The sequence below is a fragment of the Peromyscus californicus genome, unplaced genomic scaffold (assembly GCF_007827085.1).
Source record: "Peromyscus californicus insignis strain IS unplaced genomic scaffold, ASM782708v3 Scaffold_8__1_contigs__length_139910024, whole genome shotgun sequence".
NCBI classification, from domain to species: domain Eukaryota; kingdom Metazoa; phylum Chordata; class Mammalia; order Rodentia; family Cricetidae; genus Peromyscus; species Peromyscus californicus.
The window spans coordinates 104,913,790-104,924,381 of record NW_026294606.1 but is presented as its reverse complement, the minus strand read 5'-3'; the positions used below and the strand labels follow the sequence as shown (position 1 = coordinate 104,924,381).

Below are 10,592 nucleotides of genomic sequence, written 5' to 3'. Positions count from 1 at the left end.
GCTTGACCCTGCTTGGGACTCAGCCAGGTGGAGTGCAGGCTGCTGTTGTGATGCTGAAAACATCAGCTCCGGTCGTCCTGATGGCTTTCCTATTTACTATCTTTGAAATTTACAGTAGTTCACAGTCCCTGATTTGCATTCAGAAAGAAGACTGGAAGTGGCCGCCTTTTGTCTGCCAACCCCGGCTCTTCTCAGAGCTGCCATTGCCTAGGCAGTGTCTGTACCACTCCATGGCTAGCTGGACCTTCCCAGCCTGCACCACCCTGGCACAGCACTGCTTCCGTCGATTCTTTAGAGGTGCGGGGCTCTGTAGCTCCACTGGGACAAGGGGAAAGTCGCACCAGTGTGGGGACAGCTCTTTACCAGTCCTCTCATCCACAGCTGCCAGGCCTCTGCCTCCATCTTCTGTTTCCTGCTTGTCCAGTGAGTCTCGGTTGTCCTCCCCTCCTGTTTCTAATGCTCTAAACTTCTGCCCCCTGTGTGAGGCGCGTCCCACAATGCACCTCATCTACAGTCCTCCTGCTTTGGTCCCCCAAGTGCTGGGATTACAGGCCCCTGGCACCGCATGGCATTTCTAAGACCCACTCTCCTCCAGGCCTCCCTTTCCCACACTCCCCTGCCTCTTCTAGGATCTGAGTCAGTATCTATCTCTGGTTCTGTGACCCCCTTCTCCTTCCCTGTGTCTGGTTCTGTCCTTCACCCTGTAAACATAGTTCTTCCCTAGTCTAGAAAATCTTATTCCCTTTGGAGCTTTTATCCTGCCCTTGACCAACTTCTTGAAAAAACCCTACATGGTGTGCTTCTAAGTCTTCAGCCTTTTTTACTTTCCACTAAGGCTGGATTCCACCCCATCAGTCTATCCAAACTGCCCTTGCTAAGGTCGCCACTGATGACCTCCTCCTCCCCATCCTTCCTCTCCTCCTCCCCATCCTTCCTCTCCTCCTCCCCATCCTTCCTCTCCTCCTCCCCATCCTTCCTCTCCTCCTCCCCATCCTTCCTCTCCTCCTCCCCATCCTTCCTCTCCTCCTCCCCATCCTTCCTCTCCTCCTCCCCATCCTTCCTCTCCTCCTCCCCATCCTTCCTCTCCTCCTCCCCATCCTTCCTCTCCTCCTCCCCATCCTTCCTCTCCTCCTCCCCATCCTTCCTCTCCTCCTCCTGGAGAACTGAACCCAGCTAAGCATGTATTCTACTTCTGAGCTACACCTATAGCCCAAACAATAACTTTTTCATCTTTTCAGTGCTGGAGACCGAACCCCAGACCTTGAGCAAGCTGGACAAACAATCTATGACTGAACTACATCTCCAGCCAACAAAGATTTTCTTAACTGTCAGTTTATTAATTGATGTATGTTTGTTCTTCACTGGAGTAGATCAGCCTCCTGGTACTCAGCCAGTTTTGGTAACTACTCCTTAAAACTTGTGGTTTGGTTGGCTTTTCTGGTCTCCTCTGACTTCTCACTTCGTGGTCAGTCCCTAATATTAGTGTGCCCAGGATTTTGCCTTTGACCCTGATGCCCAGCCTCTTGATCATCAGTTTCCTCTCAGGAGTTTTTTTTTTTTCTGGGAGGGATGTGTGCCATGACCAAGGCATCACTACAGAACCAGAAACTGTCAGAACTCTTGGGTTTCCAACAGTTCACAGTCTTGACTCGGAGGAATCCATTTCTAATTGTAGAAGTTCAAGCATTGGGCCTTGGAGGGTTGGATGGTGCTGACTCTTAACAATGACTCACCCCTTCCCTGTTTCAGAACTCAGACAATTGAAGGCCATAGAACTGTGGTTCATAAAGACTGTGCATCCACAGGGCTGCCCCACGGTTCATTCCAGTGTCTCACCCGTCTCCATGTGTAGCTATGATCCATTGCTCTGTGCTGCTCTGTGTGTGCTCACTGCAGGGACACACTATCATATCCACATTCTATAAAGATGGCTTCTGATCTTGTCTCCTTGTGCAGGAATTTCTTCAGGACTATGTGTGTCTTGAAATTTGCTAGTCAAGTGTACATTCCAAAGATTGTACCAACGTACATTCTCTCTTTTTCAATTTTTTTTAAACAGGGTCTTGCTATGTAGCTCTGGCTGTCCTGGAAATCACTATGTAGACTAGACTGACCTCTAACTCATAGAGATCTGCCTGCTTCTGCCTTCCCAGTGCTGGGATTAAAAGCATGCACCACCACTCTCCAGGCCCAAAGTACATGCTTACAAGCATGTGTCATAGTCCCCAATGCTTTCAACATAAGCAAAAAAACATGCCTAGCCATCCAGTTCTTGATTGCCAGGCTGCCGTATGCTGCAGAAATGCCTCCTGTGGCTGGGTACAAACTGACCTGGTCTCTGGTGTTTGAGTCCAGCCTCACTATCTCAGGCTTCCTGTTAGAGCCAGCTGGGTGATGTCACCATGGTCTACAGTGATGCTCTTTCCAGCTTTGCTGGTCCTGGGACTCTCTCCTCCATAGTGCCTGCTGAAAGGGCCAGAAATATAATTTGTGAGACCTAGCACCAGTTAAAAGGTCTGGTAACCTATTTCACAAGAGCAGAAAAAACATTGCCACAGCCTCCCTTCACCTGCAATGGGTAGTTAACATTTGCTATTCCATGTTACACTTGCTCAGTACTCATAGCTGAGGCATAGACCCACAGAGAGCCTGAGGCCTGACCCCATAGTTAGCACAAAGGCCCAATACTTCCCGTGCCTAGGTCCAGACCCCTACTAAGCTGGGTGCCATCACTGGGTGGCAACTGTAGGCAGGGAAGGGAAGAGGAGAAGAGACCAAAGGCAGGGGCTCAAATGAGTGGAGACCTCTAGTCTCCATCGCATTTCATGTTTTCCCATCAAGCATCACTCCTAAAACAGAAAGCCAAGCCAGGCATGATGGCATGCGCCTTTAAGTCCTGCACTTAGGAAGTAGAGGCAGGAAGGTCAGGAGTTGAAAGTCCACTTTGGGCTACATAAGACTCTGCAAAACAAACAAACAAACAAACAAAAAAAAACCCAAAATCCAAATGAAAAATAACAAAACAACGAAAGCAAAAACAAACACATGCACACAAAGGTAAAATTACTAAGGGTTTCAAGACCAGGACTACAGAGTATCTGTCCTCAAGCTCAGTGCTCTATTGCTGCCCTGCCTGCACTCTCTGGATGACACCCTGTGAGGGTGTTGGTCATGAGTGTGGCACACTGATCATGATTTCTACAAAAAGATCCCCAAGCCATCAAGTCTCTGTCTATTTGGACTTTTTATGAGTCCCTTTCTCCCTCAATGGCCACAGCCATGGAACTTAATCCTTCTCTTGGTCCTCTTCGTTTCTGGTAAGTGGAGCAGTGTGTTTTGTTCATTACTGTCGCAGTCAAGCCACCAAGGCTTCAGGGAGCAAAATACGCCTGAAAACTAACCATTAGGGGAGAATGTGGCCTGGTGACAGAGTGCTTGCCTGGCATGTGAGGCTCTGGGTTCAATACCTAGCAATAATAACAGTAACAACAGCAACAACAATAATATGCCATTCAGTGGGAAAGTACAGAAACTCCCAGGACAGACAAAAAAGTAAACTCTAGTTAATCCTTGTCTGATCTAGTGAAATCGACAGGATAATTGCCAGGAAAAGTAAAGTGACTAAGAAAGCTATGCTCCAGCCTAAACCATAAGTAAGAAATAGCGTAAGGCCAGGCATAGTGGTGCATACCTGTAATTCCAGCCCTTGAGACAGTGAGGATTGAGAATTTTAAAAACCAGTGATGGGCTACGGGGTAAGAGCCTGTGTCAAAACAACAGCATCAAATGTTTCAAGAATTTTAAAAACCAGTGATGGGCTACGGGGTAAGAGCCTGTGTCAAAACAACAGCATCAAACGTTTCTGAACAAATTTCTCTTAAAGACTATTAGATCATTTTCTCACCAAAAATTATTGAGAAAAGCAAAACTAACACCGACTTCTGCTCAACAGAAATGAATAAAGTGAGCTGAAATTGGATATGGGTCAGAATGGAAAAAAATTCTGGAGTTGCTTGAGAAGGGGTAAAGACTTCGTAGAATAAATATTCTAGCCATTTTGAAATAAGTATTTGACAAGAAAGGGCATTTCTAGGAGCTAGAGAGATGGCTTGCTACTCTTCTAGAGAACCTGGATTCCATTCCCAGCACCCACATGACAGCTCACAACTGTCTGTAACACCAGCTCCAGGAGATCTGACACCCTCTTCAAGCTCCTCAGGCACCAGGCATGCATGGTGCACAGATATTCATGCAGGCAAAACATCTATACACATAACATTATTTTTTAGTTTAAAGGCATTTCTAAAAATGAATTTGGTTTCGGTTTTTTTCTTCCTTCTCCTTTAAAAATTGTTGGAGCTAACATATTGTTATTTCAATCCATGGAAGACTTCCAAAATAGAGCTTAGTATATCCAAGACCCTCCACCCCCAACAAAAGCCTAGAAATTTGAAAATTGGGGCTGAGGAAATGGCTTAGCAGTCAAGAGCATTTACTGCTCTCCCAGAGGACATAAGTTCAGTTCCCAGCGCCCATGTCAGGAGCTCCCAGCTGCTTATAACTCCAGTGCCAACGATATCAGACACCTCTGTCTCTTTGGACAACTGTACTCATGTGTGTGTGTATACACACACACACACACACACACACACACACACACACACACACAGGAAATGAATGATAAATAAATATAATTTTAAATATTAAAAATAATAAGGTAGAGCCAGTGAGATGCTCTTATGGGTATGGCGGTTTGAATGAAAATGGCCCCCACAGCTTCATAGGGAGTGGCATTATTTGAAAGGATTAGGATTTGTGGCCTTGCTGGAGGAAGTATGTCACTGGGAGGATGGGCTTTAAGATTTCAGAAGCTCAAGCCAGGCCCAGAGGCTTTCTCTTCCTGCTGCCTTCAAATCCAGATGTAGAACTCTTAGCTATCATATCTGCCTGCATGTTGCTGTGCTCCCCACTACGAGGATAATGGGCTAAACCTTTGAAACTGTAGGCAAGCCTCAATTAAATGCTTTCTTTTTTAAGCATTGTATGGTCATGGTGTCTGTTTCTTCATAGCAATTGAACACTGGCTAAGACAATGGGTAAAGGAGCTTGCTTCCAAAGCCAGTGTGACCTGAGTTCAATCACTGGAACCCACAAAAAAGTAGGTTTGTCAGCCGGGCGGTGGTGGCGCACACCTTTAATCCCAGCACTTGGGAGGCAGAGCCAGGCAGATCTCTGTGAGTTCGAGGCTAGCCTGGACTACAGAGTGAGTTCCAGGAAAGGCACAAAGCCACACAGAGAAACCCTGTCTCGAAAAACCAAAAAAAAAAAAAAAAAAAAAAAAAAGTAGGGTTGTCCTCTGAACGCAACATGAATGGCATGGTATGCACACACAAAATAAATGAATAGAAATGGGACCGATCCTGAGGAACAGCACCTGAAGTTGACCTCCAGCCTATACGCGCACACACACACACACACACACACACACACACACACACACACACATACACACACACGAGAACACACAAGGCACACGTGCATTCTCACCCACACCCACGTGAACCCTCACATCCATGTGTGTTTATGCATTTTTACAATTACCCCATTTCACCTTACTAGCTTGGGAGAAAGTGTAAGACAAAACTTTTCTTGGGGAGGGAGACGTAACACACACAGATACTCACCCAGTAAAGGAACCCATGACAGACCAAAGCAAGAAGACCACCAAAGTCCAATTTATAAACCAATGAGTTTATTGGGGATACTTATAGGAATATGGGTGAGGGGTCACTTACAGGAATATGGGTGAGGGGTTACTTACAGGAGCGGAAATGACTCAAAGACAACTGCATCACCAAGGCCCACCCCAGCATGGGTGACAGCTCACAAAAACTGGGAACCCGGTGCACACTGCCTATTCTGCAGGCAGTTTAACAGATTGGAAAGTGTCGTTTCCAGGTGCCTCAGTTGATCTTAACCTCTTCGAGGCAGCTCAGCTGGTTTCTACATCTTCCAGGCAGATAATCTGGTCTGAGGCTTCTTTGAAGTGTTTCTCCTCAGAGACTCTTCTTTGCAGCTCGCTTTACTTCCTTTGAATGGCATTCTGGGGGTGGGGAGGATATCTTAGTGAATCCGGTCAGTTTCAGGGACTTCCTGAAGCTATTTTGAGTCGTTTACCTTCCTGCTTATGCTTCCTAACCGGATGCAATATTTCAATCTCAGAGGACACTCTTTTCTTTTGAAGAACAGGAGTGAAACAGCATTTCGGAGAGGGAGGAAGCCGAGTGTTCTTCAGCATGACTTGCTTTAGACTGCCTCTCATTTCTCGGTTCTCTTTTCTGGGCCATGTGGAGAGAACTGGCTGATGTCAAAGGAAGGCCATTAGTGTTCTGTGCCTGCACATCAGCCACACAGAGTTTCAGGGGAAGTGCTTCTCTGGCAGGAGATGAATGGCCCCCAACAGCACAAGTGGGAGAGAGGCTCCCCAGTGTATCCTGACATAAACAGTAAAGGTTTTACTAAGCAGGACCCTGATTCCAGGAGAGAAGCATCCTCCCAGAATCCCACAGCAAATTGTGGCAGAATCCTGCCCCAGCAATGGGCTTTTTGTGGTCTTTGTGCCAGTCAGCATGGGCCACGCAGCTGCAGCTATCAAGGGATGACTCTTTCAGGACTGGTGGCCGTGGGCATCTCAGTATCATTTTCATTTAGTTAGGACCTTGAAGCCACATGCTCCTTGGGAGTTGATTGTATGTTTGCAAAATGGAATGAAGTCTTTGAAGTTTGAGTTTACTCATGAGTAAGTGCCTTGTGTCTCACTCCAATTTTGCTCCAGATTCGGCTTGATGAATAGGTGGGAACAGTTATGGGGAAGTCCCTCTGGGCAGGTTTACTAACTGCATCTTTGTGGCCTGTGGGATCTAAAAAAAACTTTCTGAAGTGCCATGCTCAGAGTGCCTCACCCTGCGCGAGACCTGGCTCTAACTGCGAGGCCAGCAAATGCACTCTCTCTTTCGAGCCTTCGGTTAGCAGCCCCTGTCCCAGTTCTTGGGTCACTGGGATGCTTTTCCCATCTATCTGTGCTTTGCTCTGACCCTTCAGGACACCTGTGGTGTGGCTGATGATGTGGCTCAGTAAGTAGGTAAAGATGCTTGCCACCAAGCCTGATGACCTCAGTTTGATTCCTAGGACCTTCGTGGTAGAAGGATAGGGCCAACTCCTACTAGTTGACTGATTGATCTCTGACCTCACACATGCTGTGGAATGGATGCACCACCCCCAACACACACAATAAATGAATAAAAAAATCAAGGAGGAGGGGGAGGAGGGGAAGAGAGGAGGAGGAGGAGGAGGAGGAGGAGGAGGAGGAGGAGGAGGAGGAGGAGGAAAACAACAATGGCAAAAGAGAAGCCAATCTTGACAGTCGCCCTATCAGCTATCTTGATTTCCTGCAGTCTCCCCAAGATACTGGTCCTCAAGCCCACTTTCTCTGTGCTCTATGCTTCCCAGATCAGCTCTTAAGGTCCCCAGGAAGCCTCAACCCTGTCTTTCCCCACAACCCTGTCTCTTGAATCTGGAGCTGAGCCTGCCCCCCACCATGTCTGCCGGGTGGTCTTGGGACTCTTCTGCATGTAACTCCTGGGCAGCCCCTGGTCTTGGATTCCCCTTCACCCCACTGCTAGGGTGAACACCTGTGGATAAAGGGGGAACATTGATCACCAGGTGTATGTCAGAGAACTGAAGGTAGGTCCATTCTCTTTGAACCTCCCCCCCCCCCCCATCCTCCTCCTCCAGCTCTGCAGGAACTATCTTGCTGGTTCACGCCTTCATTTATATCCCAGTGGCCACCAACGATCTCCTGGGAGAACGGTGTTCTGACAAAATACAAGTGCAGCGTAGTGGGGAAACACATCCTGGGACAACATACCCTGGTCTCGGAGAAGCAGCTCAGTTTTGAGTTGGGCACAGGGTGATTGTCATTCTAGGCACATAGTTTCCATTCCAACTCACCTGGAGGGCTTCCTAGGCTCCCTGGCTCAGTGATGTCTTCTGGGTAAGACATCTAGAAAGGTTGTCGCCTTTTCCACTATTGTGGGGCTGAACTCAGACATGGATTCCTGGGAATATGGGGATATAGCAAGGTCCGTGGTGTTCGTGGAAGCCAGCAGGATACAGATAACAACATAGAGATAAAGTTCAGTCTGCCACACATAACCTGCACCATGCTCTGCCACCTGGCATTTCTCAAAGTCAGGGTAAACTTTCTGAGGAGCAAAACTCAAAAAAAAACAAAACTAGAATAAATAACAAACAAACAAACAAAACAAAAATGTAAGAAAGCCTTGGAGTGGGGAAATCTGGCTAGAAGGATCATCCTGCTTCTTCCTGGGTATGCCTGAATGTCCACCTGCAGGTGATTTCTGAAACTAGATTATTCTGTGGATGACGGGGAAAGGAGTGTGTTATTGAAAGCACCCAGAGCTGAGCATGGTGTCACACCCTGTTAATCTTAACACTCAGAAGGCAGAGGCAGGCAGATCTCTGTGAGTTTGAGGCCAGTCTGATCTACAAGATCATCCCATCTCTGTCTCTGTCTCTCTTCTCTCTCCTTTATTCTTTAGTCTCTCTCTGCTCTCTCTCTCTCCCTCCCCCTCCCCCCATCTCCCTCCCCCCCCCCTCTCTCTCTCACACACACACACACACACACACACACACACACACACACCACCACCACCACCACCACCACCACCACCACCACCCAGGACATCTAACCTCAGCTAGCTGCCTAATTCCTTTGTCATGGAAGCAGCAAACCTAACACTCATTTCCATTCGGAGGCTGAGTGTTTGAATCAAGCTTTCTCTTTAGCAAGGTCAGTGTGCCAGGCAGAGGAGGGTAGGTTATCGGAAGGATGGCAAGGTTGTACTCTTTGTCTCGTCTATGCTTGGATTTGCACAAGCCTTCAAGAACCATCACCATGGCAGGCTCTCGTGTGTTGAACACAACAGATATTAGCTCTAGGTTTGCTGGCCTGGCTTCTAGAAGGGAGAGAACTTCGGCTTTGGCTTCGTGCTCTTGTCAGCCTTCATGTACGCCCTGCAGAACGAGTCTGACCACAGGCTCATGCAGACACTAATCAGGTCAGTGTGGGAAAGGTTGGAATCTGGGTTCAGCAGTCACAAAGGAGGACCTCATACACAGCCTTGACTTCCTGGCTCTGAAACATCACATTTCACTGTAGATTATGTAAGGACTGTCTTATGGGACAGCCCAGACCTGAAGAGTGAGCCCCAGTGGTCCAGTTCTTCCAAGAGCTGACACGATTCAGCATCTTGCACTGTCTTATCCAGTGCCTCAGCTATGCTGGGAGTCTTCCAAGAGTGAGTCACTCACATTCCACAAACAAGATAGGAATATGGCAGCGATGTTATTGGCCCATGGTTAGGTGACTCTTCAGGATCCTGGTGACAGCCATCCCTTCTGCTGTCACTTGTGGAAGCTGCTTCATCATTGTCATTATCATCTTCCTCGACAGGATAGACTTGATACAGAAAACCCAGCCCCTGCCCTCCAGGAGCCTGGAACGAGTTGGGAAGGTTTAGCTGAGTAAGTAATGAACCTACAGATAGCAGAGCAGATGGAATCTATAGACTGTGTCATCCGACCCCACACCCACTTTTGACTGGAACTGCTGAGGACTGACTGGTTTTCACCCAGGGACCAAGACTACTACTTGGGATCATACAGTACCCCAGTCTAGTCTCAGACTCACAATAATCCTCCGGCCTCAGCTTTCCGAATACTGGGATTATAGGCTTGGGTCACCACCCCTGGTCTGTCTTCCTTCTTTTTAATAGCTTCAATAAATTGCACATATTTCAAGACTATGATCTGATGAGTTTTGATGTATGTCTGCCCTGTAAAACTATTTACCATGGTCAAGACAATGACTACATCCATCACTTGACTTCATTTCCTCCTCCTTTAATCCCTGTGTCCTCTTGAAATCCTCTTCTTCCTGTCCCTCCTCCCTCTCACCCAGCCAACTACTCACGTGCTGTCACTCATTTCGGATTACCTTACATTTTCTAGAATTGTTTATGAATGGAATCATACAGTATGCTCACATTTCTGTCAGTCTTCTTTCATCCTACTGCATATCATTATTTGAAAGTCCGCCAATGCCATTGTTTGAATAATTGTTCCTTCTTATTGGTAAAGTAGAATTACATTAATATGTACACACCAGAATGTGTTTACTCACATGCTGATGGGTCTTTGAGTGCTTTCTAGTTTGGGGACTGTTACGAGTAAAACAGCTCAGACTATGCATCTACACATGTGGGTGTGTTTTTTTCTTGTTGTTTGGTTGGGGTGGTGCTGAAGATCAGGGTCTCAAGCATGCTAAGCAGGTGTGCACCACCAACCTACATCACCAGCCCTCGGACAAGTGTTTACATGAACACATGCTTCTATTTCATTCGTAAGTACCCAGGAGTGGAATGGCTAGCTTATGTGACAAGATTGTCTTTAACTTTTAAAGAAGTTGTCAAACTGTTTTCCAAAGTGATTAAGCCAGTTTACGATGCCAA

The 10,592-nt window shown here is 47.1% G+C and overlaps 1 long non-coding RNA gene across 1 annotated transcript in view; it reads right to left on the bottom strand.

The window, feature by feature from the left end:
* Nucleotides 1–1,192: 1,192 nt before the first annotated feature.
* LOC128104259 (uncharacterized) overlaps nt 1,193–10,592 on the bottom strand; it is a 46,614-nt gene continuing 37,214 nt past the window's right edge. Inside the window, exon 4 of the long non-coding RNA XR_008215929.1 lies at nt 1,193–2,466. This is a non-coding gene — a long non-coding RNA (uncharacterized LOC128104259). The remainder of the gene's footprint in view (nt 2,467–10,592) is intronic.